Below are 27,609 nucleotides of genomic sequence, written 5' to 3' on the forward strand. Positions count from 1 at the left end.
TTTTTTTAATTAACTTCAGTTCCATACTTTTCCGACGAAAAATTCAATTTGATATCAACTCAGAATCATGGTCAGAATCATCCCACAAAGTTTTCGTTACGATGTCACTTAACAGCCTGTATAGGTAGTCGTATACTAATGTATAGTGTAGTGTGTAGTGTAGTTTTGGTTTGTTTTGTTTTTTTTTTGTAATAATTTTTAATCTTAGTGTCTTTTTTATATTATTTTCCGTGTGGTTTCTGTTCTGTGTTAAATGTAATGTACCTGTCTGTCTGTCTGTGGTGTCCGAAAATAATAAACGTTTTTTGCTATCTTTTTTTTCTTTATATATTTGATTCCAACATATTATATTTTAGAAATATTAAACTATTGTGTCTGGAAATGCGGGCCTTACGAGGTTAAGGAAGATCAAAAATAAAAACTAAACTTTATTGGCGTACCAACAGAGGTTAGTCTAAATTTAGAGCCTGGTAAAAAGGGAGAAGAAGAAAATGCTAAGAATGTAAATGATTTACCCCGTCTACCCTGGTGACATGGTTCCACTTGGTCCATATAATCCAGATTGTGTATTCCCACCTTAAATACCTTTACTACGTAAGCTACGGTACTACAATAGCGTAACGCTGTGCTACGATGCGGCTACGACAAACGCAATTCATCTTGAGATCTAAACGAATATTGAAACATATTTTTTATAAATAATTCAAAAAGAAAGGTTTTTAACAAAAATGTTTCAAGTGAAGCTATGGTTAGGTTTTTGTTATGCCGAAATAAAATAACACTAATTTTATTATTTTTAAATGTGTTGAAATAATTATTTTAGCACGTACTTAATTGGACTTTAGAGATCCTTTTTTGACGTGACGTAGGTTTGCCGCAAATGGCATTAACTATTTGCTCGAAACCTACTTAGGATGATGTTAAAGCCACCTGCTCTATCTTTCATATTTCTGTTAAAGCCTAGCTATCGAAGGGGAACACACTAAAAAGACATAAATTACATTTAAAAAATATATAATTTAAAATTTTTTGGTCGTCTATCGTGTGAACCGCAAACGGTTAGTATTGACGACTTTTTTTTCTGTGCTGTTTTGCAATCAGTATCATAACGTAGAAACTAATTAAACTCAGACTTTGCATTGTCTGTATACGGGGTGTAAATGAACATCGTTATGAAAAATAAGGAGGATGACTCAGCTCATTATTATTCAAGTAGGATTTTCCATCACAAAAGTATAAAATATAAAAAAAAACAAAAAGCATGTTTTTTTGTGAAGGAAAATTCCACTTGATATTAACTCAGAATCAAGGTCTGAATTACCTCTTAGTATATTCGTTACGATGTCACTAGCACCCTGTATAGGACACATAAAATAAATAAAACACTGCAGCCCCAGTGCGCATGTGCCAAAACATCGAATGGCATTCCGATAGAAATATTACCAGGCTGGCATAAATCATAGGCGATTGGAATGTGACGTCACTAGTTTTTCATTGAATACTGACATCTAGTGCTGCCGAAGGTTCTAGTGCCTGCGGGGAACTATCTAGTCTATCTGGTACTAGGTGAAACGATAGGTCTCCGTCAATCCACATGGATCCACTGGATGGCTCCACTAGTAGAAATAAAAATTAAAAACTTATAGACTTAGAACTTTCTCGCTGTATATTTCTAAATTCGGTATTTGGCTGGGTCAGTTTGTGGAGGCCACAGCACAGAGTTACAGGAGGTACATGTCTCCTGAAAGTCTTCCCAAGTAGTTATGCCATCTAAGATAAACCTACAATAAGTCACGTCAAAAAAAAAACAACAGTACTTTCAGCACTTATTTTTTTCTGTTCCTCTAATCCAGCCCTTTAAAAATGTAGCTGCCTTAATATTAATAAACGTACGTACTGTACGTACAACTAGAATTTTCTACATAACTCACATATATGTATATTATACACATTGTTTTAAGTTTACGCGGTTATTATCATAATTAAAACACATAATAACGGGTTCTTACCGCGTTTAAAGCAGGATGTGATATGTAATCCCGTGATCATGGCACCTGCAACAGTGTCGAAAAATATCGGGAGTCTCATATCCCTGCTTTAAACGAGGTAAGAACCCGTTATTATGTGTTTTAATTATAGTATACACATACTTACATAAGATTTCCAATTCCCATTTCCAATCGGGTTAGGCAGAGACCTGAGAGCTCTTTCCCCGACCCTGACTCAAGTGTAGTACCATATTATATATCAATGCCCTGACAACAATATTATAGTATAGCCCCGTTGATATTCACTATACATTCGTCTACTATTCACCAACTCGAACGAATAATGTCATAAAAAGCTTTATTCGATAAACTATCTTAAATCATGTATGATAACGGGGAAAATAACTTTTGGTGTGTGGGGTAGAGAAGTGTAGTGCTTGCATAGCTGAAAGTTACCCCTAACTGAAAGCAATAACGGCGAATTTTAATTGTTGCGTTGTGGAAAGTGCAGCGTAGAAAATGCTTCTCTCTCACTCGGACCGCGGCGTGTCTCGTACAGCCTCGAACAGCTCCTGCGAATCCTGACATCCTAGTATTGATGCGGGTGAAATTTCGCGTTTGGTTTCACGTCACGCAATTTACATACATGAAAATTATCTTCAACTTGCCAAACTATAAAATAAAAAATAAAATAATACCTATCAGTAAAAATTAAAACATATTTTCCTTGCTGTCATAAAGCGATTTAATATTTCTTCTATAATTCGCGAGTTTATTTTTTTGTGTATTCACGTTAACTTGACACGGAACGAACGTACGCAACACCGTTAGTCTTTTAACGTGTTTTTTTTTCCCCCAAATAAATATAATAAAATTAACTAGATGATAATCAGATAATTATAAATTCGTTTTTGGTAATATTTTGTGCAATATGTTAGGTGTTTTTATTATCCTTGTAGCAAAAACGCAAAATTCTGCATTTAAAAAATAAATGTCAATGGCCAAAAATAACAAAATATTTATTTTGTGATATAAAATAAGTTATTGTCGTAAATGAAAGCTTTTATTGGTAATGATTACATAATCAAGTTTTAGTCGGCTACAAAGACAACTTAAAAACTTTAAAAGACCGCATTTAAATGTTAATAAAACAATAAAATATTTTTTTTATTGATTAATTTACAAAAAGAAATTGCACTTCAGATAAATTAAATAATAAAAAAATATATCAATATTTAATGTTACTATTTAATAAATGTATTTTATTTTCTATTCAAAAATGAAAGAATTTAAGTTAATGGCTTTAAAACGTAGTAGGCAACGAACCCAGTAGTGACTGTGGTCGTTAAGTGTGCTTTGGATACGCCGCCGTTGTGTTATTCAAAATGTCAAGAGATATATTATATCACTAATTATAATTATTAATTACACTAGGTATAATTACATTGTTATATTCATCACTGATTTAAGACCCACGCTCTTGTCGGTTTAGCATTCTCCGTCCTTGTCTATCAAAGGCCATTCTTTCACTTTCTTATAAGACACGATATTCACCTTCTATTAATCTGTTCCATGTAAGCTTTTCTTGGTCTTTCACTTTCCTTGTAGCTTCCATTCTATGATATTTTTAATAAATTTGTCGTGTCTTATTGAGGGTCCCGTCATCTTGCTTCTTATGTCCTCAATAATTCTCAATATTTGCCTCTTTTCCCATACTCTTACTAGGATTTCCTCATTAGTAATCCTTTCAATCCAATTTATTCTTTCCATGCTTCACCAATACCACATTTCAAAGGCTTCGAGTCTCTCTCTGTCTTTCTGTGTCAGCGTCCAAGTTTTACATCCGTAGAGGGCTATACTCCATACGAAAGTTTTGATGCATCGTTTTCTGATTACTTTGGCTATCTTAGCCTTGAATATGCATTATTATTTTACGTACAGATATTGCTATATTCAGGGTCTTATACTAAAGATAGGGTGAGTATCGGGGTCCTGGAAAGTTTGTTGTGGCGAGCTGATGGCCGCCTTGGCTATTGCGGAAACGCGCGGGTATTTACGTGTTTTTTTCTGACGCATTCGGTACTGGTACTGTATACAAGACACGCAATGTAACACATCAAAGGTTATTTTAGTCGAGGGCCCACCAGGAAATCATAGGTGGGGGGAGTCTGTTAAATTACAACCACCTTCCACGTCATCGATAACATCTGTTGATCGGCTATCTCACTGCGTACGCCTGTGCAAGCTGCAACGGCGATACAACTTGAATTGGTGTGCCAATTGGTCCAGCCGTGGTAGCCCAGTTGGTAGTACGCTCGCCTCTCACTTTGAAGTCGCAGGTTCGAATCCAGCACAGGCCCAAACCAATTATTGTCGAATTTGTTTTCGAATTCATGTTTGAATCATAAATTATTATCACGTGCTCACCGGTGAAGGAAAACGTCGTGAGGGAACTCACATTCCCGGGAAATGCATTTTCGGAAATATGTGACTTAACCTATATTGGGTTGGTTTTCCCTTCGCGGGTTGAAAGGTCAGATACGTAGTCGCTTCTGTAAAAAACCGGACCTGTCAAATCTTCAGGTTAGATAAGCGGACTTTGTGAAAAACAGGATAGTGCTAGGGGGATGATGATGACTGTATTGCCTATTGGGGTAGATAGAGGTAGAGGCACGGCATCCTGCGTTTCCCCGAGCTATATTAGACCAACGTGGTAGGTAGTAAAAGTGAGGCTGAAAAAAGTAGCTTAAAGTTATAGACTAAAGAATAATATTACGTACAGAATGATAACTCTCCGTCCCGCACCAATCGTATCGGGCGCCGATCTCTCCCCCTCTGGGTCTTACTTTACTCTTCAGGCCGTTAAGAAGTAAGTGAGAGCGAGAAGACTGTTTGTCTCGCCCGCACTTGCGTGTCAGGCGGCTTAAACGAAGAAATTGGGTTCCGACATGAAAAAGGATAGTTCTAGCTACGAGGTGACTTGTTCTTTTCATGTCAGAACCTAATTTTCACGAAAAAATAATATGAAAGTTCGCCACCAAACTTGACATTTTGATATTCACCCAGAGTGTCATTTTTTGCATGGAGAGTCTAATACATAGTACTATTAATTATTAATAAAAAGTGTCATAAAGTTTTCAGAAGCATTAAACGTAGCATTAAAACTAATTAGTAAGATTACACCTGTAACGAATGGATTTGGAGTAGACGTGTCCGTTCAAAGCGGTTACGTGAATATTATGTATTTTATTTCATTCGTAAGACACATCCATGATTTAGTGCTTGCTGAATGCTCTAGTCTAGACTTTCCCACCCCTTGCCGGGAGGGGTTGTTGTCACCCTCTAGTGTTTATGCCTCCCTGGTACCCGTGAGGCGTTCATCGACTACTAGTATGGTCGTAGTTTGCAGGATTGCTAGCCTATCGAATTTTTAACGTAACCAAGCTTTTATTGTGGGAAGTATGTTTTGTGCATACTTTTGTACTACACCTAAAATTTCGAACATACGAGAAATGGTTTGAAATTCCTTGGTAAAAAGCCACAATAGATTATCGTGATAGTTTTTGTAAAATGTGCGTTGCAATATTTTGGAACGCACTATTTACTGAGGTCTATCGATGTTGTCTGCAATATTCATTTGTTTTAAGTTACGCATGCGCTCTAATAACCAAACCACGTGGTTGATAAAATCATAAATATTTGTTTCTTTGTTTTTATGACTACTTTTTTAATGTATAGTAAATTAAATGATAATCAAAAATACCATAGTCTAAGTTTTTGTCAGGATAGTAAGTATATAGGTAAAGTTCTAATAACCTCAAATGATGCGAGTGAAAAAATATGCATAATTCCGTAAAAAAGAGTTGACATATAAAATGCAGTAAGTATTACATTTGAAGCATCACAGTAACCTTTAACAGTCTGTTGAGAAAATAAGTTACATTTAAGTTATAATTTTGAAGAAATCGTTAAAACTTTGTAAGGAAATTTAATGTATTATGTAGTTTCTTCATAAAACATCACCTAAAGCAAACTCATTACTTTATTTTAAAACATTTAATTTCGTATGTCGCTTCGGTTGTCCGGTTCTTCAGAATAATTTGAATTTATCCTGAAAATCCATCCGAAATTCGTAAGCTGAATCTTTGTAGAAATTATTGATTTTGTTCGAAGTCGCGTAGGATACCAAGAGTGCATCACTTGCGAGGAGATACATTTATCATTCACGTATCTGGCTTTGCTAAAAAAACCTGAACGGCGCATGCGTTCTAGTGACCAAACCACGTGTTGGTAGACCAAAACACGCATTTTATTTAGTTTTGCTTATTATATGCCAAATTATCTTTCGCTTTAACCCATCTTTAACTGGCTTATTGTACCTTGGCTACTTGACAACCTAGTCAAATGAGATACTTTTTACGAAACGTCAAAACGATAGTTTTCTATGGAGTTTGTATGGTAATACTGTCCTGTGATACCTGGTGAGAGCCTTCAGCGCTCCCCATTTGTCCGGCCAAGTAGTTAATGCCATCTGCGGCAAATCTACAATAAGGGTGGTATTAATAAACAAATCTCAGCTGAGACTGCCCTTAAGATCATGCTCAAGTCTCTGTTTTTATATGAGAACTGTCATATTAACATGATCTTGAGGGCAGTTTCGAAGCTGAGATTAGTTTATTAATACCACCCTTATTGTAGATTTGCCGCAGATGGCATTAACTACTTATTAAAAAACTACTTATGAAAAACAAGATATTTTCCTTAAATTCTTCATAAATCCAAATGTTTCTTCAAAATCAAATTAAGCAACTGAGTCTTTATAAAAATAAGCTCAAAAATAAGTTGTTATGTTTGTTTCTAGTTCTATTTTTGTTCTGTTTTGATAATCGCTTCTCAATCGGGAAGCGCCGGTTCCAATCCCGGTACCGGAATTGAACCAATGAGTTATTAATCTAGTTTTAACTAACACCGTTGGTTCGTTTTGCAAATTGGTAGGCCCGTAAGGGACCGCCAGGCTTGAGACCACCCTCTCACTAAAGTCCGGCGCCAAGTACCTTGCTGCGTTCTGTCGCGTGTGTGAGAGTGCCAGTGCCTTTCTGGGTAGCTCGTTCCACCGCCGATCTCTTCTTCTCCTCGTGGAAGAATGAAGTCAAGAGCAAACCCATCTTAATTAAAAAAAAAACATTTTAGACGGCGATACGACTTTAGACCTATCACGTTAATATAACAGAAAGCACTGTGAGGTGTGGGTACCTTGTTCATCTTGCGATGGATGTACCTCTGACTACCTCAATGGAGATATAGTCGTAAGATTATGTTTATTGTGCTGTTTTTAAATTTCACATATTTTCGAACCTGGGACTTCGGAATCGTGAGCCCAACGCTTAGGCCGGGTTTCCACGGACGCGGTGAAGGGCGGAGAAGAGCGGAGATGTGCGGATTTGACCAATCACAGCGTTCGAGAAAGCGAAAAACGAAGACGCTCTGCCACTCTCTCCCTCACGGTGATTGGTCGATTCCTGCACATCTCCGCTCATCTCCGCACAGCTCCGCGTCAATGGAAACGCAGCCTTAACCACTGGACCACCGAGGCAGTCGTGAATTATTACTACTATTCCTAGTTTCTGTTTCCCTGGGTCCCAGGGTTGCTCAACCGCCCACGGACCTTTATACTTGCGCGTTTGAAAATATTTAGGGTTGTAACATTATATTTTTAAGTACAAGAAAGTTAATGTTTTTATTAAATTGTAATTTTTTCGAATGTAGCCACGGAAGGTACCTGAGATTGTTTTTTTTTCAGGAGAGTCCTTTGCACAGCTATGGGATCTTGTAGGATAATAATTTAAAAATGCAAACTGTAATTTCGAATATATTCTTTCTACCCAATTACGCCAACTTGGAATGAAAAAAATAATCGAAACACACATATAGTACAACTAAACTTTCATACAAATAGGTACCTACTTACTTAATAAGTAAAACGCATGCGCTTTGCATGTTTCGAATAGGCGGGAAATAAACCGCTCTTCGTCTTCTATCGTGTGGGTTGTGAGGTGGATTACCAACCCCAACAACCCTGCTGTCTAATAACCCTTTATTATGGAGCCGCCAAAGGCCCCTGACATGACTCATATAACGACTACGTACTTACATCAGTCAGTAGTAACCGGGACCAACGGCTTAACGTGCCTTCCGAAGCACGGATCATCTTACTTTTGGACAATCAGGTGATCAACCTGTAGTGTCCTAACCAAAGATCATAATGTGATATGGTCCCCACCGAGATTTGAACACGGGACCTCCGGATCATGAGCCGAACGCTCAAACCACTGGACCACGGGGCCGTAAACCGTATATTTAATCCAGTAAAACAGTGTTATTATAAAAATGTAGACTAAATGATAAACTAGGTTTAAAATATAGTCTGTATCGTTCATCATTTTGACTTTCTCTACCGAGATTGCTACAGTCATGCGACCCCAGGAGGCGCTATTCCGATTAGTGGATACAGCATTTGTACCGGGGTTGGCTTCAGGCACCCAGTAATAATCAACAGCTATCATCCTGTGCCGCAAAGGCTGAAAAGTCGCAAAAGTTTCGCCAAGTGTGTGTCGCCTCTACGTAATGTTGACCGCTCTAAGGAAAGATGCAGGATCTGGCAGGAACGGGTACACCTCCCAAAACCTTTTGTTTCGCCGTCCGAGAGACTTCCGCCAGGTCTTGATTTGCCTTGGCTTACCTGGAAGTCTCTAAATAGACTTCGGACTCAGGTGGGCCGAAGTAAGGACAATTTGTTCAGGTGGGGTTTCTCGGATGGCTCGGCCTTAAAGCGCAAGTGCGGCACTGTTCCCCAAACGATGAAACATCTTACATCGAGTCCTGCGTGCCCGAACACCTGCACGCAGGAGAATCTAATGAGCGCTGCTGATAGCGCCATACTTGTTGCCAAGTTTTAGGCCGATACTATTTAGTTTGCCATCGACACGACAAGAAGAAGATATATAGTCTGTGTCACGAAAGTACTTAATTAATAAAAGTTTATCTCTGCATGAATATTCTAATTCTAGTAGGTTTTTAAAGTTACTTTTAATTGATTTACTTTGAATTTAGAATTATTACTTCTCTTTTTGTAACAACTCTATACCTCTATCTGTAATTTGAATTGAAAAATTGGAACTAAGTGGCGGGAAAAGGGAATTGTAAAACTGCTAATCAAAATTCTAGATTAAGTAAATTAAATTCATCTTTTTTGGGGTTATGTATATGTTTTTACAATAAAATACCAGATAATATTTTAAATTTGTCAGAAAATAAATTCAAAGCTCATGTGACGCTTACTTTATGTAATAAAGCTTATTACAAGATTAATGACTACCTAAATGATAAAAATGTCTGGTATTGAATGTGATCCTCTAGTTATTAAATAACTTGTAATGTACCCTCATTGATTTAAAAGATGTGTTGCTGTTGCAGTTTCTTGTCATTTCTTGTCCTCAGCCATAACACCTTGCGAAATGACGTAAATTGAAACATGTTACATTGACCTTCAACAAGTTTATCCATGATAATTACGTTGATTAAATGATTCTGATTTCTGTTCTTTTTTCAAAACTGCATACTAATTTAATCCATTTTACAAGAAATGTATTGTGCATTTGCCGCAGATGGCATTAACTATTTGGCCGGACAAATGGGGAGCGCTGAAGGCTCTTACCCTGTACAACGTTTAAAACAACGGGTCTGAGGGTGCCCAGTTGGGCGCAATGCCCAGAACGGAAATGACGAAAATTTGACTTTCCCGCAGGATGCGGTCATAGTTTACGAAAAAACTTGACAGATCAATACTGTCTGTAAAGTAACTTGCAAGCGAACTCATGCGCAGGTGCTTCTTAGTATATAAAAGGTGGATGTTTATCAATGGACTTAAAATAAGTTATTTCGATTTTTAAAGTTTCAGCCCTAATAAGCCGCTTAGCTGCGTAGTTCGATAGGCGTGGTAAATATAAAATAATAATAACATAAATATCATGAATGGAATCGTGCGAAACCGATATATTGTTCGGTTTCACTCCATGCGGCGCATGCGCAGGCCACGTCACAACTCCTTCTGTTTCTGAACTCCTAGATGAAGCCAGCGTTAGTCCACCCACGGATGCTGCAAAATGCTAGTTTAGTAGTAGATATAATATGCGGCGTAACCTGTATTGGGCTGGCTTTCCCTGCGCGGCAGGAAGGTCGGGCAGTCACTTCTATAAAAAAAACTGGACTTGTCAATTCTTCAGGTTAGATAAGCGGATTCTTACTAGGATAGCTCCATAAAACCACCCGAACATTTTTCATGTTAGATAACAGGCTAGTTTCCAACTAGTCAAATCAGTTACTTCTTACTAAACATCAAAGTACGAAATGACTAAGGAATTGTGGAATACCAACCTCATGAACCCTGGTGTCAGGGTTATTACTGAGCCGCCAAAGACCCCTGAAATTGCAGCTGGAAACAATGTGGCGCGAACACACATGAGCCACAGCGCTTTGTGTAAGCTCCTCAGATATGCTGCTCTCCCGGAGACAGCGCCAGCTTGAGATAAAGAATGAGATGTGATCTAAAGGGAATACAATTCATCAACGCTGAATCGTCATTTTTTACATAACGAACGTCTCAAATCTCATCCACCTAAAACTAATGCAGCTTCTCACAACCTGTATAACCGGGGAAAAGAAGCTACAGGTAAAATCCTCGGCACAGAGTCCTAGACGCTCCTTCGACGGAGGTAGGCCTCTGATTACGAGCCGGATCATGTAATGGCTACCACAACAAAGCTTCAACTGTAAAAATGTTGTAACATCGGTGGGTTTAGTTATTATTAACATCACATTCAAAAGCTTTTTATTTTTGACGCGACTTATTGTAGATTTGCCGCAGATGGCATTAACTACTTGGCCGGACCAAAGACATTCAAGTGCCACGCTCTTGTCGGTGTAGCATTTTCCAGTCTTGGCTTGATAGCCCGTCAGAACGTCCCGTCCCGATAGAACGTCGTGATCGACGTTCGCCTTCTCTTTAATCTGTTCCATATAAGCTCTTCTTAGTCTTCCCCTTCCTCTCTTTCCTTGTATCTTCCCTTCTATGATGTTTTTAATACATTCGTCGTGTCTTATTAAATATCCAATCATGTTGCCTCTTCTGTTTTCAATAATTCAATATTATTATTATTTTAGTTATAATTCCTATTCTCTCTTTTATGGGGTAGTTTATACCACACGGACCTTAACCAAGTGTAGTGGTCGAGGTGATTCGATGAAATGGTGGGAGAAGTAAGGAACTTTTGGGTTATGCGACAGGTATTTAATATTGTACCTTTTTTATGGTGATGATGGTATATCAAGGTTTTTATGGTTATTTAGGCTTTTGGGGATGACACCAGTTGAGGATATAACAATTGTTATTATAAACCTTAATTTAGGCTCGGAACTTTTCTTTTAAATTATATATACCTCTAGAACACAACTAAGGAAGGAAAATCAATAATTTAGACAACGAAACGATACCTATTGGTACCAAGATTGCATCACATGCGAGGAGATGCATTATTATTGTGACATCTACCTTTGCAATATAAAACTTCAACAGCGCTTGCGCTCTAATGACCATGCCACGTGTAATCATGCAGCTATTTAAGCAAAATTATATCGTTAACTATGCCAATTTTATATCTTAATAAATCACAGTAAACGTACAAAATGACCATCTGAAATATTTAACGGAGTATCTCTGAGAAAAATATATTACTTATAATTAAGAATTATGTCTCCAGAACTTAACCTCAAATGTTACCACAAGTTGGTTGAAATACCTTTAATTGTGGTAACAATGCGTGCCACGCGTGATGTGACACTTAATCTACATCTTACAAAGGTGCCCCTAACATCATGTGGTAGAAGTGATGTAGGTTTAAGTCACAAATCACTCATAAAACTGAAACAACAAAGACCAAGCAACATTTTTAATTTTTAATAATCTCGATTCGCCCAAGATACTTATAGAAAAATAAGAAATATTTTTATGAATCCCATTCGATGTTTGGTTGTCAATTTTTTCTTAGATTTTATTCATAAAATTTGAGTATTCAAGCGTTCAACACTTGTTGATATTATTGATCGAATTCCAAACCGTCCGACGATGTGCGAATACTAGGAAGACATAAAGCTGAGAAGATACATATCTACTGTTATGTATTACGTTGTATGAAAGCAGCTTTATATGAACGTAAACAATCACACAGGACAGTGTGTTGCTAACCACATATTACACAAAAAAAAAACAAAAGGACAATGGACGAATTTGGTTCGAAAGTCTAATTATTATCAAGAGTGTAATTTTTTTTTTTTGCCTGTTCGCGAACATTATACTTATTTATAATAAAAACTTCTCAACCGAAAAGAATCATAAACTAAGGTGACGCTTTGTTTATTTCGCTCAGCCGGCGTGGTCGACAATTTCCCATCATTCAGCGCGTATCGCTATCGACCCACTAGGGTCGATTAATTCTTTCAAACATTGAGCCGAGGTTCACTGCGAACTGGGTACCCTCAGGCCTGTGGTCTTGAATTTTGTACCGGGTAAGAGCCTTCAGCGCTCCCCATTTGTCCAGTCAAGTAGTTAATGCCAACTGCGGCAAATCTACAATAAGTCACGTAAAAAAAAAGCTTTTTATTTCTTCTAAAAATCACTAATTTAATTTAGGCACGTACGTTACGACATCTGTCATCGACAAAATACAATATTAGCAACCTAACGTCACCATCTAACGTCACGTTTCGTAACACATAGTATTTTCATCTGGACAGATGGCGTTAATCAAAGCAGTGCATAGTGGTGTTGCGGATGCAATGTCAACAGAATGATCTCTTCGGATCTAATGTGTTCCTGGTACATCGACCGGCTTGCGAGGACGGCATTCAGACACGTGGTTTCCAAAACTTAAGTTATGATTTGACAGTTCACATAACCTATAACGTACATACAATACAGTTTACAATTTATGACTGAAAATTGCATGTCTTTTGTAATTTGTCTCATGCGGTCCTCATTAAATCAGCTTAAAGAGCGATATGTGTGCTTACTCACCGCAGTTAACCATTATCTCTCACAGACACAAACTGTTTGAGGTTATACGACTTTGCCGCCCGTTAACGAAACACGTGTTTTCTTCACTAGTACGCATGCGTCCCGTAGTGACGTGTACCTATTGACAAACAAGACTCAAAATAACTCTAGTACTGCAAATGGATTTAGCCTGAATCAAAGATCAAATATACAATCCTAATGTTGAAATAATAGGTAGTTGTATTGATTAAATTGCCATCAAATCAAATCATTTATTCATAACATGTATTGTCAACGACACGACGATGCCGCAATTTTTTTTTTTAGGTAACCCCACTGTCGACTATTGATGTCTAACGTGTATAAAAACAAATCAGGTGTCAATAAATGAAAGAGATTAAAAACTGAAGACAAGGCTTTGGCCTAATAAGAATATTAAATGAGAGATTGAAAACTGAAGACAAGGCACTGGCCTAAATTGGATATTGACTGAAGACAGGGCTTAGGCCTATTTTGATCGTGATTTTCGAATATTAAATTACTAAAGTCAAGGCTGTATGGTCCTTAGATCTTTGCCTGCCTTATATAAGGCGAATTTAAACAACAACAACAAAATAATTTTAAAAATATTTTATATGCAAGAAGTAAGTAGTATATGACAGCAGTTGACAATCAAATATCAATAAATATACATAGGAACTTCATTATTGTGGTGTGGTTACCTAAAAAAATTGTAAACGACACCACAGTGGTATAGTATCGTGGTGTCGTTGACAATACATGATTCATAATATTAATTATACGTAAGACAAAAAATAAATAAGTATTGAAACTAATAATAAATTAAGTAATAAATGAAATGTAATTTAATTATTTCGGATTTAGTATAATTTACATCGTAGTTATAGATAGAACGACTGCTCAACGAGCCATTGTTTTTTCTCTCGAAGCCATTGTTTTTGTGCTCGAAGCTTCCAGAAACTTGACGCATTCGTGCGGGCTCTTGGCGTGGATGGTCCGCGTCGTCTTCTTCAGTCGAACCTGGATGGAATTGAGGCGGTCTCTACATTATTGGTTCTAGAGCCCCAGTTTATCAAAAACTTGTTTGATAAAACCAATTAAACGACATTTTAAGACTAGTTTTTAGCCCATTCCTTGCGTTAGCATCCAACGTTATAACTATGAAGCCTAGTTACTACTATGGATATACCCAAATAGCCCAAACACCTACGTTTTATTAAACGTCAAACGTCAAATCATGACATCATATAAACGGGACAAAATATCTTCAATAACTTGTTTTTCATTAGTTTAAGTTCAACACTGTTCGTCACTGTTTTACAAAACAGGCTGTTAGTAAAATAAAGACCTGTATTTATTTTATTAACAGCCTGTTTTGATTTATATTTGTTCTAGAGATATGCGCATGACAATCTTTGATGACGTCCATGGAAAATGGTTTGGGAAAAATAATAACATTGCTTGTAATAAAACAACTATTTCGTGTACAAAACTAGTTATTGAATAAAGACGAAAATTTGTTTATAAATCCCTACAATTTTACAGATCCACCTTACAAAGTGGTGTCCCTGTTTGGGCGCCATTTATAACATCATGTGAATTCATGTTTAAGTTTAAAATAAAGTTATTTTGAATATTGCAAAAATATATTACCATTAAAAAATGTGTCATCATTAGGGTAGAGAATTAGAATTGGAAGTTATTTTAATTTACTGCTGTAGTTTTTTAAATGAAACATCTTTTAACTCAGCATTATAATAAAGAGAAAATACATGAAACACATTATATGCAATTGCAACGTTGCTTGCAGCTGACTGACATATATTTTGATACATACATATTACACGTACATAGTTAGATAAATCACAAGATCAGACTGACATTCAGAATTCACAACAGTTTTAAGATCATGTTTAAATAAAACTTTTGTCAAATAAATGTTACTGAATTATGAATCAATATTAATGACTATTACAAAATAGGCATGCTTGAAAATAACTGTCTGGGAAATAATATTAGATGAACTTAATTTTTTTCAAAGACTGGCACTTCTCGACCCTTTCCCGAGATTGTTGCATAGATTTTTCTTTAGTTACAGAACCATATAAGATGATAATTGACAAGTTTATATAAACGTAAGAGGTATTACAAAATAGTTTACGAATAATTTTGTGAAGCTGCTGTAGTTTTAGGCGAATGGCAGGTTCAACAAACTATCCTTAGGCAGCTATACAATAATGACAGTTCACAGAGTAATCATAGACATAGGAGAGATATGGACATTTTGTAAGTGATATGATATTATAGGCGGAAGACGGCAGTCGTACGGCTTTGACATAGACTACAGTTACTCTGGGCGCCATCCCACTCGCGTCAGACAGAGTACTGTGGGGCGGAAGGCAAGAAGAAAACCACTGCCCTATTTTCCCCTTAAAAAGTAGCATGGAGGAAGCTACACTGACAAGACCGTGGCTTTTAAATTAGTGATGATGGTGATGTTATAAATTGATTATAAATGGATTTAAAAGTAGGAAACAAAAGCATCCTAAATTAGGAAACCCTCGCCTTTAGTTTAATTTAACGCGTTGCTTAAAAAATGTTACATCATCAGCTTGATAAATTAAAGTATGCGAATACGATAAGATTATAATGAATTCATAATTTGACACAATTAATGTTTTTTTAATAAATATTTTGTTGTTATGGTTACATCACATCTTAAGCTCTTGAGTGTAGATTTTTTTATCACTATGATGAATGGAATGTATGAATAGTTACAGAATTACATCGATTATTATATTTAAAAAAAAAGTGTTTCACTTTTTAAGTCTTCAATAAAAATGCGTTCTGCTTCGCTTTTTAAATTTGTAGCTTCAAGTGGCATGTTTCTAGAAACCGCCTTAAGGTCTTTTAGGGCCTTAAGGGCTTAGCCCGCCATAGCGCCGACAGGCCGCGTAGCGCGGCGGCGGCGGCGATTATATTCCATGACTTCCATGATCCTTATTATTCGCTGCAACGGCGCTGGTAACCCGGCCCTCATGATCTCAACTATACACTCGTCGCGAATCTCCACTCCCAACGCCTGAAGTTGCAGAACCCAATCAGCAATATCACACGCGTAATCCAATATTCTGCCATAATCTAAAAGCCGAATGTCTTGCAGACGTCGTAACAAATAGAGTTTTCTATCGATTGTGGAATCAGGTTCGTCCTGTCCCGACATTTCTACGCACTTTAACGCACAATAGGGTTTTTAACAAATAATTTCTCGTAATTGCGCTTCGGACTCCACTCACTAATATTTTAAAACAGACTGAGATACTGCAGATGGCATCAGTTGTAGAAATGCAATTGATTTATAGGTCTGTAATTCTGTATGGTTTATGGTGTGCATATTGTGTGTTTTATACGGATACCAAACCATAAACTAGCCACAATGCAATTTGCTCAAAGTACTCTTAAGTCGGTATTTTCCAACCTGGCCATGCTTGAAACGTAGGTACATTTAGTATTTTATTACCAACAACGCACCAACCAACCAACGCACTATTGGTTCTAATGCATAAGTAATAAATCATGACTATGTATATTCGAATTCCCTTATCGATGTCAAATGTCACACATGCGCGGTAATGACTAAGCCACTGCACGTGCGAATGGGCGAGATCCCGGCATGTTTTAATTGCAAATATCGTAATTTTCATTTGGATAAACAGTTTTTCGTACTTAGAAGTCGTTTCTAATGCTAATCATACAAAAGGATCCAATATTACACGTAATATTCTGTCATGAAAAGCACAAACCGTGCAATTTTAGAGAAAACATAACCTCAATTCTTACTTTTCTAATAGATTAAACTTGGTTATTTTAAAAATAACAATTGGTCGCATCAAACAAGTGCTCCTATATTGGCCAAAAAGTTACATACTACCAATTTACAGCTTAATTTATCATGTTTTCAGTCATAAATCATTCAAAATCTTCAACAAAATCTGTGATGTTAAAAGTTGTTTAAAATGCAATCATTAGTTTCTCCCTAAATACTAGGAATTTGTCGACAAACTCTATAATACATAAAAGATCGTTTCTTCGCTAACTGTTTCTGGTCTATAGTTTTCGATAATTAATTGTTTTTCATTGAATTTTATCAATTGTTACGGAGATGTCGGGAACGGGTTCGGGTGGACAACACGTGTTTAACCGCCTCGGAGGTCGACCCGAGTACCAGGAGCGCATAACGTGAGGAGAAATCTCTTCAGCATATTTGTTGATTTTTAATGAAAGTGCACGCAAACACTACATAGGTACACAAATGTGTTTTACTCTTGTATTAATTTTTCTTTTTTCGCATCGATATTTAGTCAAAACTCAGCGACAACAAATAGGTCATTAGAGAATATATTATTTTAGCAACTATGTCTCTTGGCCAGTTTTGACACAATAAATCATAAAATATTAATTGTAATGTAATTTCTTATGATTTATTTTTATATGCGGTTATATTTTAGCAATTGTGTCTCTTGGAATATAATATTATGTTAGAATTAATATTTTATGATTTATTGTGTGAATATGAATACCTGTGAATTGCTTAAATATGTGATAAGGGTCCGTCATGGAATATTCTGAGCATATTTTTTGCCCACAGTCAGGGACAATAATCGTATTTTATTTATTACTGTTTAAATTATGGCGGCCGCTACATTTGTTTTACACCGGAAGTCAGCAAAATAAGACAACAGTAGGAATGAGATAGACTTATACAAATTTCGTAACGAAATGAGACGTAAATTCATGATGGATTTTAAGTCAAAGTAGATACTGATTACGCCCTGTTAAGTTCCTAGAAAGTCTAACGTCATTCATAATTTGCCTATATTAAAATTCAATGAATTGTGTTTTTAAATTAATAATCCGTCTATTTTTTAATCTAGAAAGTAACTTTATTGAATTTTAACCGGAAAGGGTGCAAGGCTGTATCGATTTGTTGCACAGATAACTACAAAGATTTTTTTTTGTTTTTTTTTTGACGTGTCTTATTGTAGATTTGCCGCAGATGGCATTAACTACTTGGCCGGACAAATAGCTACAAAGTACACACCATAGATTTAAAACGAAAATACATATATATTATTATGTCTATGGTCTAGTCCATATTGTACATACCTCTACGTAGATGTCACTAGTTGCTAATGTATCAATTTGAGATATTGAAAAAAAAATACTGTGAAGTTGTTTGGAATATTTTTTTAATCCAGATAAAATACTTTCTGCCGTATTAGACGAATATTACTTATTTTATGCATTAAATATTTTATCTGGTTTATTAAATAATACCTTTTTAATTAATTGTAAATAAATTGCATGACATACGATATGCGATTATTTACATTCTTTTCCTTTTATATGGATATATGTGCAATCCAACGGTGTGTTCTATTATTATAATTTTTTACGTTTATGTGTACCTATGTATTAGGATTTTGGCCACGCCGCAAGACCGAAGCAGTGTCATCTGTCATCTCCAAAATGCACAATTACACATCTCTTCTCACTTGACCACCCAACAGCACCACCTAACGCTGTGCTTTCGTCTGGACAGGTGGCGTTAGTCAAAGTAGTGCATAATGTGTAAATGCGTTGTCAACTGAATGATCTCTTTGGATCTGATAGGCGCCTGGTACAACAGCCGGCTCGAGGCCGGCTTTCAGACACGTGGCTTCTTGGCTAGGTTAGGCATGTTTCTATTAAAGTTTTCTAAATAATGCAGTGGGCAAAACCACTAGTAATCAAAGACAACTTGCAGCCAATGTTGATACGAAGTGATTAATATGATGAAGACTCTAAAGAGTTTTTATTTATATCAAATAACGAACTAAAATTTTAAAGAAATTAAAATAAAAATAGAAATCGAAAAACTAAAATTAAATTAAAATTTAATTAAATTATTGAGATTTTTTTTTGTAAGTTACAACGATTTTAACAGCAGACGAAAATACATCAAGTAATAAAAAGTATAATAATTATAAAGCAAGGCATATGACAAAAACACTTTATGGGCCCTCTCAAGGCGAGCAAAGATCGTGTTCTGCATTAACACACTTTGAAATAATTTTCTGAAAAGATAAAAATACAATTATATTTTTATAATTAAATCCGTATATGTGAACGAAAAACATTTTAGTTCGTCATTTTCTTACGTAAAAAACTTAAAAATAAAATAAATAAATCAATTCTTCGTTATTGCTTCGGAAATTAACCCAACTTTCTTTGCAAGGCAAATCAATAATTTCGACAACGAAACGGCGTCCGACGCTTTGGGTACCAAGAATGCACAACATGCTAGGAGAGTAGGAGATGCATTATTATTCTGACATCTACCTTTGCAATAGGAAACTTCCACAGCGCTTGCGCTCTAACGACCAAACCACGTGTAGTCATGCATGCAGGTATGTATTTTTAAGCATGCTATGTATATTGCGAGATTTGTGCGCATAAAATTGAAATATCAAAGGTCACGCATTTTTTTAATTTATAATAATCTCGACTCGCCTATTATAAAAACAACATTTCAAGTGCTATTTAATAAGAAATATTTTTATAACTCCCATTCGATGTTTGGTGAGTATTCGCAAGCGTTCAAGAGCACTTGTTGATATTATTCAATCTGACCGACGACATGTGGGTACTGGGAAGACATAACGCTGAGAAGATACATACTATTTGGTATTACTTTGGGTGAGAGAGAAAGAGATAGAGATAATCAGTCTTTGGCGCAGGACAGCGACGCTATCTACTCCATTTGCCCCCTCTCGGAGAACCTTCCACCAAGTCATGAGCTGACAAGGCCGAACTGGAAATATTTAAATAGATTCCGAACACAGGTAAGCCGAAGTTAAGATAACCTATCCAGGGGCCTGTTTCATAAAACTTACAATTGTAAATTACAACGACAATTTGGTTTTCATTACGTAGCTAATATGACACTGCAAAATATTCGTGATCACACACTCCGCAATGTACATCAAATTGACATTGTAATTTACAATTGTAAGTTTTATTAAACAGGCCCCAGGTGGAGTTTTCTGAACGGATCGGACCTGAGCAGCGGGTTTGGTGTTACGCCACGGACTTTGGCTTACATGACGTCCTGCCCCGCGTGCCCTGACACCTGTACCCGGGACAAGCTTATGATGCTGCCGAAAATGCTGTCCGGGTGACAAATTACTGGGCTGAAAAACTGGACCACAAATATTATATAGAATAAAAACAACGTTTTAGTTAAAAATCGATCGATCGATTCATTCACTTTGCCCCGGTGTGATGCTTTGGAAGAGTTCTACTTGTAAAGAATTGTATATTGTTCTTAGTTTGTTAAAAATCTCGCGTAAGTAGTCTTCTTCTTCTATCGTGTGGGTTGTCAGGTGGATTACCAGCCTCATCAACCCTAGTGTCAGGGTTACTATTGAGCCGCCAAAGGCCCCTGACATGACTCATATAACGACTACTTACTTACATCAGTAAATAGTAACCGGGACCAACGGCTTAACGTGCCTTCCGAAGCACAGATCATCTTAATTTCGGACAATCAGGTGATCCGCCTGTAATGTCGTAACCAAACAAGATATCACAAAGTATTTTTGTGATATTTCCCCACCGGGATTCGAACCCGGGATCTCCGGATCGTGAGCATAATGCTCTACCACTGGACCACGGAGGCCATAAGTAGTTATATTATTTTCATTAGTTTTTCGCAATAGTTTTACTAGACCTTTTGGAACCCGAAAGGAAAACTGCTTAAAGGGAAAGAAACTTAGACGAAGTTCATTTTTTAATATGCTTCTATGACAGTACGACATCTATCATCTACAAAATGCAACATACTGATACTGCACTTGCTTGCAGTAGTACCATCTAATGTCACGCAGTGCGTTCATCTGGACAGATGGCGTTAATCAAAGTATTGCATAGTGGTGTTGCGGATGCAATGTCAACAGAATGATCTCTTCGGATCTGATGTGTTCCTGGTACATCGACCGGCTTTCGAGGCCGGCATTCAGACACGTGGTTTCCAAAACCTAGGTTAGTTTTGTTGTGAATAACCTAAACTTTTGTAATTCGTCGTATGTGTTCTTGATTAAATCAATTTGGAGCATAGATCGCAACGAACCTCCATCGAAGGAACCTCTAGAGAGTGATAGGTTTGCTATAACGCCACAGTTAAAATATACAGATTAATTTGAGGTTATCCGGTCTTGTCGCCTCTTAACGAAACACGTGTTTTGGTCAGTAGTGCGCAAGCGTCAGTGATGTGGCGAGTATTGGTTATTAAACAATAGTAATGCAAATAGACTTTGCCTAAGTCAAATATCAATTATAATAATATATTATAATCCTTGTTGAAATAAATTAAAAAAAAATAATTTTAGGTATTTCTAAGTAAACACGATTATTTAGGACGTTATAAACGAGATATGCTCACAGGAATCTATAACAACGTCTATGTAAAGTTATTGTTGGTAAAATTATAATTAACGTCAAGTTTAAAAAAAAACAATTATTTCGTGTACTCAACTACTTATTGAATAAAGATGATCTAGTCATATTTTAGGTTAACCTAACCTAACCCCACCTTACAAAATGGAGCCCCTGTTTGGGCGCCAATAAGCAATTAACTTCGTTTCGAATATTGCAAAAATGTTAGTATAAAAATTTAGCATAAATTATACCAACATTAGCGGGGTGAACTTGGCTTAAACTTGTATTAATTGACTGCTGTAGTTTTGCCAAAAGTGAATAACTTCTTTTAAATCCAGGGTACTCAGCATTACAATTAAGAGAAAGTAAATAAAACACTTTTGCAGTTGCAACGCTCCAGTTGACTGACATTTATTATATATTTAGTATACACTTACATAAGTAAAACAAGTCTTTGAAAGGGAAATGTGTTTCTACAATAAGATTACCAGCAAATGATTCAATATTATGATTCAATTTTCCTATGCCCAAAGATTGCCTGGAAGACATTGCTGCATGAGCAATAAGGTCGCCTATTGTGCCTTTCTGTATCTGTTTTCCTTAATGTCCATTGTGGTCAATAAAGTATTTTATCTATCTATCTATTATTTATAAATAGAAAGAAATGGCAGCCTGGGAAATAATATTAGGCAGCCTCCTAATTCATTACAATGATAATGTCACAATTGACATGTATATATTAACATAAGAGGTGTTACAAACTAGTACAAGAAGAATTTTGTAAAGCTGCTATAGTTTTAAACAGTGTAAGCATGTTACCTACTGAATAACGATATCTTTGAGTTTGACATAGGACATAGTTCTCACATAACATGACGAAACATAAACATAACATAGGAGAACGTAGGAGTCAAGGTCGATAAAGTTGGTAATTCCACCTTGAAGATGGAATATTTTTTTTAGTAATTAAGTTAATTTATATGTTAAAGTTAAAAATAAATGATATCATTACAGGATATGAACCCAAGTCGATAACATTTTCACTTAAAGAGATAATTACCTACTTTTATTATTTTTTAAATAACACATCATTATTGAAAAGTAGACAATATAAACTATTAAATGTAATACAATCAAAATAACTATTCAGAACGATAAACAAAGGTCAGGTCATTTAACAACTATCTAACATATGGTAAAAAAATAAATGTAACCTGAACTAACGACTTTACTCATAGGGAAAAAGAACTGGTGTTTGTTGCTAGCTATCGAAACTTTATTCATAGTCAACGCTTGCGCGAAAGGAACATGCTTTGACATATTTTTCCTACCAGTAGGGACCCCAAAATCACAAGCACGAGGCCCTAACCGCCGCTGATTTGGCACTTGGAGATTCATCCGATCAAGCTCCTAAGAAAACTCGCATCAGAACACTTTAACAATTAAGGGTGGTATTAATAAACTAATCTCAACTGAGATTGTCTTCAAGACATTCACATGATCTTGAGGGCAGTCTCGAAGTTGAAATTATTTATTAATACCACCCTAAATATCTTGAGATATGATTAAAGGAGCATCACTGAAGAATGTAGATTATGCACTTGATAAAGAATATGAAGAATTAAGAAATAAAGAATTTAACTCGGATGACTATGTTATTGAAATATGGGAGGTGGTTATGGAAGTGATGGCAAACGGAAAATTCGAAGAGTATGAAAATTTTGAACGTGGTTTGTCACAAGGCAACCAGCCAGGACGTGTTAGGGGCCAGGATGCCATCCAGAGAGGTCGACAATTTGTAGTACCCCAACATATCTAAGACAAATAATTTATTTATTTATTTATAAAGGTACATACAACATTACAGTGTAACCCAATGCGCTGTATGGCGAGAAAAAACAATATAAAAAATAATATAACAAAAATAAACAATGAATGAAAAAAGAAACAAAAGAAAAATAAGACTTTGAACATGAAAAACACTAAAAAATAAAAAATTACAATTTCAAAATTAAAAGGTAAACTATCAAACATAATGAAGAGTATATGAGTGGGTAGTAAAGATACACTTCATATTGTTTCCTAAATTACCTTCTGATATAATATCACGAAAAATCCTTATTACATAATCGGCGAATAAGGTTTCAAAATCACCCAAAATTGAGAAACTTTCGCCTTTGGTTTAATTTTAAGCGTCTTTATAAAATTGTTACATCATCAGCTTGAAAAAATACAGTTTACCAATACGATAAGATTATAATTAATTTATAATGTGAATAGATACATTTTATTTCCGGAAAACACTTTTTTACAGGAATATATAAATATTATAAATAAATTATTGTTATAGTTAAGACATCACATTTTAAGCTCTTTGAGTGTAGAAATTAATAATTTTAAAGTTGAAGTCCAAACACAAACCCCCATTTTAATAGTTGAAGAATTAAATCGATTTCTATCTTCATGAAAATTTAATTCGATTCTGCTCAATCTGCTTCCCTTTTTTTCTGGATTCTGTTCAGGTGGTCTGTTTATAGAAACCTCCAGAAGGTCTAGCCCGCCATAGCGCCGACACGCTGCGCAGGGCGGCGGCGGCGTGCACTTTCCATGACTTCCATGATCCTTATTATTCGCTGCAACGGCGCTGGTAACCCGGCCCTCATGATCTCAACTATACACTCGTCGCGAATCTCCACTCCCAACGCCTGAAGCTGCAGAACCCAATCAGCAATATCACACGCGTAATCCAATATTCTGCCATAATCTAAAAGCCGAATGTCTTGCAGACGTCGTAACAAATAGAGTTTTCTATCGATTGTGGAATCAGGTTCGTCTCGGACCGACATTTCTACGCACTTAAACTCACAATAGGGTTTTTAACAAACAATTTCCCGTAATTAAGGCTCGGATTCCACTCACTAATATTTTAAAACAGATTGAGATTCTGCAGTTGGCGTCAGTTGTAGTGACGCGATTGATTTTTATGTTTTGTTACACAAACATACAAACAACTCGCGCCATTAGATTCGGATATACACACCATTAAATAGTCACAATAGAATTGAACAAAAAAAACAAACTCTTGAATCGATATTTTCCACCCTAACTTTGCGTGAAACGTGTAGTATTTTATTATCAACTATAAACAATCTAAAAATTTTACTAGTGTATAAATTATACATCACGACGATGTATTCGAATTAAATTATTGACGTCAAATACCACACATGCGCAGTAACGACCTAGCGTGTCGAGTGAGTGGGATCCCGGCATGTATTGTATGAAAATTACGATAAACAGTTTTATGTACTTACTTTCTTTGTTCGTTTGTAAATATTGTAGTGCTACACATTTATATGCTCATCAATGTTTAATCAAATAAAAAAACCATTGATATTCTGTCATGAAAAACACAAACCGTGCAATTTTAGAGAAAACATAACCTCAATTCTTACTTTTATATCAGATTAAACTTGATTATTCTTAAAAGTAGGATTGGTCGCATCAAACAAGTGGTTTTATATAGCCAAAGAAGCTACATAGTAGAAATTTACAGCTTCATTTATAATGTTTCAGTCATGAATCATTCAAAATCGTTAAAAACACATTTTATGTTAAAAGTTGTTTAATATAAAATCATTATATTTCTCAGTAAATGTTGGGAATTGGACAACAAACTCTATGACAGGTGAAACATCGTTTCTCCGCTAATTGTTTTTTGTCTATAGTTTTTGATAATTAAATTGCTTTTCATTGAATTTTATCAATTGTTGCGGAGATGTCGGGCTCAGGGTCGGGAGGACAACACGTGTTTAACTGCGTCGGAGGTCGACCCGAGTACCAGGAGTGCATAACGCGGGAGGGGATGCAATATGTTGAATTTCTTAGTGTGAGTGCATGCAAAATATATACTACATTCGTCACTTTGACCTTTAATGAATTAATTGGGGGTGATATGTATTTTGTTAGCGGATTTATCTGTCGAAATACACACACACACATACATTATATTTTACTTTGTGTCTGGTCGAGATGGGTTAGGGTGGTATTAATAAACTAATCTCAGCTTCGAAACTGCCCTCAAGATCATGTTAATATGACAGTTCTCATATAAAAACAGAGACTTGTGCATGATCTTAAGGGCAGTCTCAGCTGAGATTTGTTTATTAATACCACCCTAAGACTACATTTCGACAGACAAGTTGTTATAATAACAAGTAAAGGCCTATTACAAGCTCAAGATAAAAACTAGAAGCTCAAATTTGAATTCACAGTTGAGTGTTCCTAAATATTGACAGTTCTCCATACAGTCCAGATAAAATTCGTGTTAAATTACTATAAAATGTGGAGCTAATTGGAGTGTATCCCCAATATCTAAAGAATGAGTTACATAAAAGAAAATCAGCCAGATATAAAAGCCATAAGATTTTCTAAGTTTTCTTCTTTCCGATTTTTAGGGAATAAATATAACATTATGTTTTTGCACTTAAACGCTGCGCAAAGGGTTATAGTGTAAAATTATAACCAAAACAATTTGTTTGTTTACTCAAATAGTACGAGGAACTATCAAAATTCAAGAACATTTAACTGTAGCGACACTTGATGGGAGAAATAGGCAATTTTAATCCTCGATAGATAAGAATGTGAGTAGAACTACTGAAACAAACATAAGTATACCTAATATAGAATAATTACTTTATAGGACCCTCTCAATGCGAACGAAGATAAAACTGAGACGATATATTATAAAAATCATACTAAGTTTTTAACATTGTTTCAGGTTTTTTAATTATTTCTTACCTATATCTCCTCGTAAATTTATAATACAGCCATGCAAGGCAAAATCAATGATTTCGACAACGAAACGTTATCCGAAGCTGTTGACTACCAAGAGTGCATCACATGCGAAGAGATTCATCAATATTGTGACATCTACCTTTGCAATATAAAACTTCAACAGCGCTTGCGCTCTAAAGTCCAAGCCACGTGTAGTCATGCAGCTAGTTTAGTTAAACAAGTTACACTTAATTGTTTATTTTGTCCAAAAGGCTTAAAAATCACAGTCAATGTGCGAAATGACGATCAGAAATATTTAACAGAGTATCCCTGATAATACTACGACAAATATTTATTATAATTTTAAATTATTTGGCCACATATATAACCTTAAATGTTGTACAAGCTGTACAAACTTAACTTACGATTAATTTTGGTAATAACTCTTGGCACGCGTGATAAAATACCTAATCTGCATCTTACACGGGTGCCTAACATCATATGGTAGAAGTAATGTAGGTTTAAGTCACAAATCACGCATAAAATTATAACAACTAATATCACGCAAACATTTGAATCAGTAATAATGGCTCGATTCGCGTAAGATGCGTAAATAATTATAGCATTTCAAGGGCATTTTATAAAGAAATATTTTTATGAAACCCTTTACACAGTTTTTCTATTAATTTATTCAGAAAATATGAGTATTCGCAAAGTTCAACACGCACTTGTTGATATTATTGATCGAATTCCAAACCGTCTGACGACGTGCAAATACCAGGATCGCATAACGTTGAGAAGATAAGAATACAGTTGTGCACCTATTACTTTGTTTCAGTGCAGTTTTATACAAACGTTTAACATGGTGTGTGTTGCTGACCAAATATTATATTAAAAACCCAATTTTTATTTATTTATTTTTAAATTAGGAATAAAAATACTTAATATATCCGCTGTAAAACGACATTTATGTTTTATTCTTAATGCTGGTATGTAATATAATATCTCATTGTACTGATAATCCTTACAAAACAAAACTTGAGTGGTATTTAAATTTTGATTTGAAGTGTAGGTTTTTTATCCGAATAAAGTAGGAACTTGTCGTCATAAGTGGGTTTATAATGGAAAGAGCGTGTCTTCGCGGGTTGAAAGGTCAGCCAGGCAGTCGCTTTTATAAAAACGTTTGACCTGTTAAATCTTGAGGTTAGGTAAGCGGACCCTGTGAAAAACGGGACAACT

At 35.8% G+C, this 27,609-nt stretch overlaps 1 protein-coding gene across 1 annotated transcript in view; it reads left to right on the top strand.

Moving 5' to 3' along the window:
* Positions 1-27,609, top strand: part of LOC126380200 (dynein axonemal heavy chain 5) — a 203,116-nt gene that overhangs the window by 134,845 nt on the left and 40,662 nt on the right. The gene's annotated exons all lie outside the window — the stretch shown is intronic.

Source organism: Pectinophora gossypiella, chromosome Z (genome assembly GCF_024362695.1).
Source record: "Pectinophora gossypiella chromosome Z, ilPecGoss1.1, whole genome shotgun sequence".
Lineage (NCBI taxonomy): Eukaryota > Metazoa > Arthropoda > Insecta > Lepidoptera > Gelechiidae > Pectinophora > Pectinophora gossypiella.